Here is an 8351-nt window from a genome sequence, read left to right as displayed (position 1 = left end):
GGACTAGAGAAGCAAGTTACAAATAACATTGCACAAACTAGCAAGCATGTTTAACTAAGATACAGTTCAGGTTTTGTTGTAAAGGCAATATTCTTTTTTTCTTTCTGCACTTTCTGCCCCCATTTGGTTTGTTACCATTAATTTATCTAGTACCGATTAAAAATCTATAATGTGCTGGAGTGTGCAATCCTTTCAAGGGATACAAAGGTTGGGGATGTAGCTCAGTTGGTAGAGTGCTTGCCTCACATGCACAAGGCCCTGGGTTCAATCCCCAGCACCACCACAAAAAAAAAAAAAAAAAAAAGGGATACAAAGGTAAATGAGACAGGTGGTCAGGGGAGATACATAGGTCAGCAAATCCAGCTGGGTCCATGGCACATGCCTGTAATCAAAGCCAGCCTCAGCAACTGAGCAAGGCCCTAAGCATCTCAGTGATATCCTGTCTCTAAATAAAATACAAATAAAGGACCAGGGATGTGACTCTGTGGTTAAGCACCCCTGGGTTCAATCCTTGGTACCAAAAAAAAAAAAAAAAAAAAAAAAAAAAAAAAAAAAAAAAATCCAGATATTTCAGGATGACAACTGAACTAGAAGCATGGGGCATACAGGTGGTGGGGGGCACATTCTGACTGGGATGAGATTGTAGCAGGGAGAGAAGTCAGGACAGGCTTCAGAGATGAGGTGGCAGTTGAGAGAGTTGACTTAAAGGAGGAACTGGTGACTCCTCCTCGTAAGGACTGTATCTCAAGATAAATGAGAAAGGAGAGGTGAGGACATCATGGGGTGCAGGAGCAAAGTGACAAAGGTGGAGGCCAAGAGTGACAAAGACCTCAGGACTTCAGGGGAACAGTGCAGGAGCATAGAGAGGAAGCCCGGGAGGTTGACTTGCCTGAGAGCTTTGTCCTTAGCTCATTGGCCCTGGGGAACCATGGAGGGATTTTCAGCAGGGAAGTGTTGACCTCTAGTTCCGTCACCCTCATATTCATTTATGGTGCATTTACAATGCTTGTTTTTTGTGTTTGTTTTGTTTTGGTTTTGGTTTTGGTGGTACTGGAGATTGAACCAGGGTGCTTTACTGCTGAGCTACATTCTGAGGTTCTTTTGATTTTTCATTTTGAGACAGGGTCTCACAAAGATGCTTAGGGCTTCACTAAGTTGTTGAGGCTGACTTCAAACTTGTGATCCCCCTGCCTCAGCCTCCCCATTCCTGGGATTACAGGCATGGGTCAGTGTACCTGGTAGCACTTAGTTCTTACCCAGGTCTGTGGGGGCTCCCCACTGTGTGCTGCAGTTCTTTGTCTACACACCTTCTGTCTGAGTGGACAGCATGCTCCTCAGGGCATGGCTGACTCTTGCTCATCTTTATGACTTCTTCATCCACCAAAAGACCTACTACAAGCAGGCATTCAGCCTATCACTTGTGCTAAAGATTTTTCAGTGCAGAGCCAGACAGATGCCATCCCTACCCATAAGAACTTGTGCCCACCCATCTCCAGAGCCCTCTTGGCCCAGTCTGGGGTACCCCATAGGCAGTATTGTCAAGTAGGGGCTTTGAAGAGGTCTCTCCAGAGGCAGAGGAGACCCCTAAAATATCTGGGGATGTAGCTCAGAGGTAGAACGCTCCTGAGTTCAATGTCCCATATTGTAAAAAAAAAAAAAAGTATATGTGTGTGTGTGTGTGTGTGTGTGTGTGTGTGTGTGTGTGTCCATGTCCCCATTAGGGGGTCTGATCTGGCTCATTGACTTTATCAATGTCTTTGGCAACTGGGTAATCAATTGGGTGATCCTAAGAGGGTCATGATCAATCAAATGTTTGTCCCTAGCTTCATGAGGTATAATTGGTCTCTCTCTGTTGAGGTTTTGTTTCTGCTTTGCAACATTCCAGAAAACATAGGGAACAGGAAAGTCACAAAGTAATTTATGGGCTTTTTAGTGCACTCATACGTTTTAGTCCCTAGGGCTCCATTGTCTGGCTCATGAATTGTCTATAAGCTGCCCATTCCACATTCCAACCAGGACATTTTATCCTTTTAGAAACGCAGTTCTTTCTATATATTCCTAAATTTCCATCTCAGTGTGATATAGTAGAAAAAAGTGTGGACAGACCTGACTTTAAAACCCTGCTCTGCCATTTATTAGTTGTGAGAATTTTGGCCAAGCTTTCTCATCAGTTAAGTGTCAGCAACAGTATGAAGTTAACCTGACTGTTTTGTGTATCAAAGGGTATGTCACCAGGTGTGGTGTCACACACCTGTAATCCCTGAGTGTTGGGAGGCTGAGGCAGGAGGATCTCAAGTTTGAGAACAATCTCAGCAACTTAATGAGACCCTGTCTCAAATAAAAATAAAAAGGACTGGGGCTTTAACTCAGTGGAGAGTACCCCTGGATCCAATCCCCAATAATGGAAAAATCAGTCAACCAGTCAATTAAATATATGCCAAGTACTGACATGTGTTAGGCACTCAATATATTTTGGGTATGATAACAATAAGTAATAACTCCTATGGATGCTGATTATTTATCTATTGTCTCTCAGCTCTCAATGCTCCTGTCTGTTCTTTGCTGGAAGCCACATTTCCCAGAATCCTTTGGCATTTGGATCTCTATTAGGTTCTACCAATAACAGGTGCTATAAGGAGTCAGGGGAGGGTTTGCTTATTCCTGTTTGCTTCCTTCCAGTGTTGTCCCAAGCACCTGTGGGATGGACTCTCCAAGATCTGACTTCTACTTCTATAAGGGCCCCTTTCCTGAGTTTCTAAATTCTGACAATTCCACCCGTATCCACTTGATCTAGCCTATGGATAATAGCTTCTTTCTGAAGCCATCTCTGTGTTGCTTAATATTCCATTCTTGCTTTTCAGCCCCCTCATACCAGTAGTCAGTCCCTTATATTCAGTACTCTCTGTTGAAATACCTGGTGTGGTTTCTTGTTTCCCCAGGAGAGTTCCAATAGTAAAACCATGACTGTGTATGGCAGTAGGTACTAAACACCCTGTGGTTGGTGCAGAGATCAGAAAGTGTGTGATGGGCCAAGTGAGATGGCACATGCCAACTTGGCAACTTGGGAGGCCGAGGCAGGAGGATTGCAAGTTTGAGGTCATCCCTAAAACTTAGTAAGACCCTGTCTCAAAAAAAAAAAAAAAAAAAAAATTAAAATCTGTGGCTACTGGGTTCAATCCCTAGTACAAAAGAAAGCAAGTAAGCATGCAAGCAGGTAGATGGTGGAAGAGTCTCAGAGACCAAGGAGTGGGAGGGTCTCAGGGATGGGAATAGATGTAGAGGCAAGTCTCAAACAATGCAAGTCCCAGGCCTGGTGATGAGCAGCACCATACAAGTTGGCAGCCAGGGAGGAGCCAGATGGATTGAAACATGAGATTCATATGAGTCTGGGGCATCTTGTGATGCTGGAAGGGCAGGTTGCAGCTGGAAGTGGGAGAATTAAATGCCAGGATCTGGGGCCAGGGAAGGTGCAATTTAGAGAAAAGGACAGGGACTGAAGAACTGGGTACAATGGCACAAGCTTGTAATCCTAGTTACTTGGGAGGGTGATGCAGGAGGATCAGAAATTCAAGGCCAGCCTGAGCAATCTAGCTCAGAAAAACAAACAAACAAAAACCCAAAACAAAACAAGGTAGAATGCTTGCCTATCATGCGCAAGGCCTGGGATTCAATCCCTAGAACTACAAAAACTATAAACAAACACACAAACAAACAAATAATAGCCTGATGTTGTAGTGCATGCCTGTAATCCATGGCTCAGGAGGCTGAGGCAGGAGGATCTCAAGTTCAAAGCCAGCCTCAGCAATTTAGTGAGGCCTTAAGCAACTCAGTGAGACCCTGTCCCTAAATAAAATACAAAAAAGGTCTGGGGATGTGGCTCCCCAGTGATTAAGTACTCCTGGGTTTAATCCCCAGTACAAAATAATAATAATAATAATAATAATAATAATAATAATAATAATAAAAGGAAATAAATGAAGTAGTGCATGGGAATCCTGACTCCCAGCTCTTGGAGCCATTCTAGGTGGAAGCTGATCCTATAGATTGGGAAGAACCCTCCCTCATGTTTTGTTGACCCCAGATGTGCTGTCAGCCTCCCCTGGGGTGAGCCCAGAATTGCTGGGAATCTCTGAAAAGTGTTTGCTTTTCTCTACTTCTGCCTGTTTTAGGTCTCTCTAGCTGTAAAACACCACGGGGTAACAAAAACATACTGCTACTCCTAAATTTAAGAAAATGGATATTGTCCCATGACTAAAAACACCGAGGAAAAAATGTCCTTGGAGAATGTAAGAGAGCCTTGTGGTACACAATCAGGTAGAGAACAGAGCTGGAAGCCCGGGTGGACTGTCCCCACCTCCTGAGTCACTCCCTTCTACCCTTTGGGCAGGAGCTTGTTCTTTTAAAAAGAAGCCTTGTTGAGCTGGGGCTGTAGATCAGTGGCACCGTGCTTGCCTACCATGGCTCAATCCCAGGACCACAGAGAAAAAAAAAAACTTCCTGTTTTTCACTATATAAATAATGTACATTGTTTAAAAAACAAATAGAAAATACAGGTAAGCAAAAAGAAGAGATAAATGATTCACAATTCCATCACCTAGATATATCTTCATACCTGCGGACACTTTCCTGAGTTTGTACTTGTCAATGTAAAAAAATGGCATCACTTATAATATTTGTAGCCACTCTTTTCACTCTGCATTCATCACGGCCATCTCCTCATGTCTCCGAATGCACTTCTGCAGCATCTTTTCAAATGATATCACAATTAGATAACGACGACAATAATCCACACAGTGTTCCATCGCTTACAAAGCACTTGGCATCCATTATCTCATTTCAGCCCTTGGCCTTCCTGCACTGAGGTCTCTCCTTTAGAAACTTCTGCTTTCAACAGAGGCCACTCTGTCCCTTCACACCTTGTCTTTCCACAATCCCCCCTCCATCCCTCCTGCTTCAGCAGCAGGCCATGTCTACTCAGACTGCCATTGGTGGAAGTGGAGGCTGGCCAGGCCCCTTCTCCAGCTCCGCTTCCTGTCTTGACCCAGCTGTCAACCTCTATCCTTTTTTGTCTCATTTTCTTGCAGACCTCTCTTTGAGCCTCAGATTTTTTTCCAGGCTGCCACCCAGTCTTCTCAGCCTCCTCCATCCCCACCTCCCCTCTTTGCCCCCCTCCCTCCTCCCATCCAATTCTGTGCAAGGACACAGACTGACACTGCCTGAGGGGAGAGGGGAATCCTGAGTGTGCCCTCTGCTCCTTCAGGAAGGGACTCCCCCAACTTCATCTCCAGAAATGACCAAATAGAGTCTCGTTGTTTACAAGTGTGGGGGGCTGGGGCCAGACCCTCACAGATCGACGGGGTAGGGTGAGTCAGAGCCCTGGGTGGGTCAGAGTCCTGGGCGTCCTCAACGTTCCATTGCTGTGTGAAGCCAGGCTCCCACGCCAGGCTCCCTGCCTCTGTGCTCTCTCCTCTTCATCTACTCTGCCTGCCTCCCCGCTCCCCAAGACTTCTCTGACACCTGCATCCTTAGTTGTTGTCCCTCTGTTACCTTGAGAACCACTTTGTGCTTGAAGAGTGGCTGAGGGTAGAGAGGGTGGGGAGAGTCGGGAAGGAGTGCCACATGCCCCTGGATTAGCTTGCGCACCCTTTGGTCCTAGGACTTCCGTCCCCTTCTTTGTCCAGTTAGTACTTCCCTCCCTCTCCTGCTCCTTTTCCACTGAGTTGGGGAGACCAAACTGAGTAGATGCCCTCTGTCCCCCAGGGTGGAGAGAGGCATGTGGAAGCTGGGGTTAGAACCCATACTCAGTTTGCAAAGCTCCTGGGCAGGGGCTGGATCTTCTGACTTCGAGGGGCAAACATCTCAGAGTTAGGGGGAGCCGGAGAAAAAGGCCCAGTGGTCTACACCTCCTCAGCCTCCTCCATCCCTGTGAAACTTGCCTCTTGGCCCTTTGGTCCTCCTTTCTTTCTTTCTTTCTTTCTTTCTTTTTTTTTTTTTTTTTTTTTTGTGTGTGTGTGTGTGGTATTGGGGATTGAACCTGGGCTGCATGCATGCTAGGCGAGTGCTTTACTATGGAGCCATATCCCCAGCCCTTCTTATTTTTTGTTTTGAGACAGGAGCTCATTAAGTTGCCCAGGCTGGCCTAGAACTTGTGATTCTCCTGCTTCAGCCTCCTGAGTAGCTGGGATTACAGATATATGCCACTTCACTTGCGTGGACTGCCTTTTTTTTTTTTTTTTTTTTTTTTGGTGGGGGGTGGTGTACTGGGGATTGAACTCAGGGGCACTCGACCACTGAGCCACATCCCCAGCCCTGTTTTGTATTTTATTTAGAGACAGGGTCTCATTGAGTTGCTTAGTGCCTCACTTTTGCTGAGGCTGACTTTGAATTCACAATCCTGTCTCAGCTTCCTGAGCTGCTGGGATTATAGGCATGCACCACTGTACCCCGCCTGGGCCCCCATTTAATAGCAAGAACATCAGTGGAGAAAAAGGGGAGGGTGGATTTCAAAAAATAGCAAGAGCATCAAAACTCTTAGCCTTGTGGTGCCTTTGAAGGATTTCGCTTCTGCCAGGCATCAGATGGAGGTGAGAACTTGATCTCCGTTCCTGTGTACCTGGGCTCACCAGGAATCCTCCGACCTGACTGAACTGTGACTCGCCAAATATCCTTGGTCGAAATCCATCCCTGCCCATCCACCTGGATTCTTGATTTGATATGTATTCAATGTCACCTCCTCTACCCTCTCCAGAGTGGATGGTGCCACCCTACTGGTCATTCACTAGTGACTCGGAATGGTAGATGACTCAGGTGTTCAGGTCTCCTGACTCCTGAGGAGAAATAAGGGGTTGATGGGGTGCCAGTATTCCTCCTATCAACCTGGCAGGGATGGGAGGAACCCTATCCTTCCCAGGGGCAGGCAGTATTGTCCTGAGGGTCATGCATAGGAAACTCCGACTGAAAGGTGGCAGACCTTTGCTGTGGATTGGTGGTTGTTATGGTTTGGATGTGAGGTGTTCCTCAAAAGCTCATGTGTGAGACAATGCAAGAAGGTTTAGAGGACATGCGATTGGGTAATGAGAGCCTTAACCCAATCAGCGAATTATTATTGAGTGGTAACTGAAGGCTGGTAGGGTGTAGCTGGAGGAGGTGGGTGATTGGGGGCGTGGCTTTGGAGTATACATTTGTATCTGGTGAGTGGAATCTTTCTCTCTGCCTTCTGATCATCATGAGAGCTGCTTCCCTCTGCCACACTTTTCAAAGAATGATGTTCAGCCTTGCCTGGAGCCCCAAGGAATGGACCCGCATGTCTGTGGATTGAGACCTCTGCAGCCCTTAACTTAAAGGCTAGAGGAAGGCAAGTTGTGGGTACCTTGCTTGGTCTTGCCTCTACTGAGGCCTGGTTTGGGGGCTCAGCTCTCCTGATATCAGACCACCTCTGTCCCTCTCCTGGGTCCCTGGACTTCTCTCCCTGGAGCACTGTCCTTCCTACTCCTACAAAGACACATCAGTTGTTCCATGAGACCCATAGTCCTTAGCATCCTCTGCCTAGGTGGACCTGTCATAGGGACACAGACAGTTCCAAGAGATGGATGGTAAGTATAACATTGTTTTATGCTCATTTGTCCCCACTTCATCCTCTACCTTCCAGCCAACTCAGTTTTGTTTGTTTATTATACTTTTTAGTTGTTGATGGAGCTTTATTTATTTATTTTTATGTGGTGCTGAGAATTGAACCCAATGCCTCACACATGCCAAGCAAGCTCTCTACCACTGAGCCACAACCCCATCCCCTATTTATTTATTTTTGAGTTCTGTCACCACTGGGAAGAGAAGAGAGGGCAAGAATTGTGCTTCTGGTCTGGTGAGGTGGTGCGTGCCTGAAATCCCAGAGACTCAGGAGGCTGAGACAGGAAGAACACAGTTAATGGCTAGCCTGGGCAACTAAGCAAGAACCTGTCTCAAGACCGAAAATAAAATAAAGTAAAATAAAATAACATAAAATAAAATGACTGAGATGTAGCTCAGGGATAGAGCACCCCTGGGTTTAATTCTCAGTACCACAGACAAAAAAGAAGGGTGCTGGGGATTCTCTCTCTTAGTATCATGCATTTACCCTTCCTCCTCTGTGGTGGGTGCCCATCCCTCCATCCCAGATCAATCTATTATCTGATTCCAGCTGTATCTGAGAGAGAAGACATGTATTCCCTCCACAAAGTTCCTTGATTAGTAGGGAAGTCCCTTCTGAAGTCCAACCTTCAACTCTCTTGCTACCTTGCTAAATATACTTCTTTCCTGGGACGGAGATGGCATCAGATCTTGTCTTCTAGCTTCCCTATACCCCATTACAAAAT

General features: G+C 46.2%; 1 non-coding gene across 1 annotated transcript; it reads left to right on the top strand.

The window, feature by feature from the left end:
• Window positions 1–210: 210 nt before the first annotated feature.
• Trnav-cac (transfer RNA valine (anticodon CAC)) lies at window positions 211–283 on the top strand. The gene has a single exon. It is a non-coding gene; the product is annotated as a tRNA-Val (tRNA).
• Window positions 284–8351: the final 8068 nt, after the last annotated feature.

Source organism: Sciurus carolinensis, chromosome 1, assembly GCF_902686445.1.
Source record: "Sciurus carolinensis chromosome 1, mSciCar1.2, whole genome shotgun sequence".
Classification (NCBI taxonomy): Eukaryota; Metazoa; Chordata; class Mammalia; order Rodentia; family Sciuridae; genus Sciurus; species Sciurus carolinensis.
Note: the sequence above shows the minus strand (reverse complement) of the source record. Positions and strands in the feature narration are given on the sequence as shown.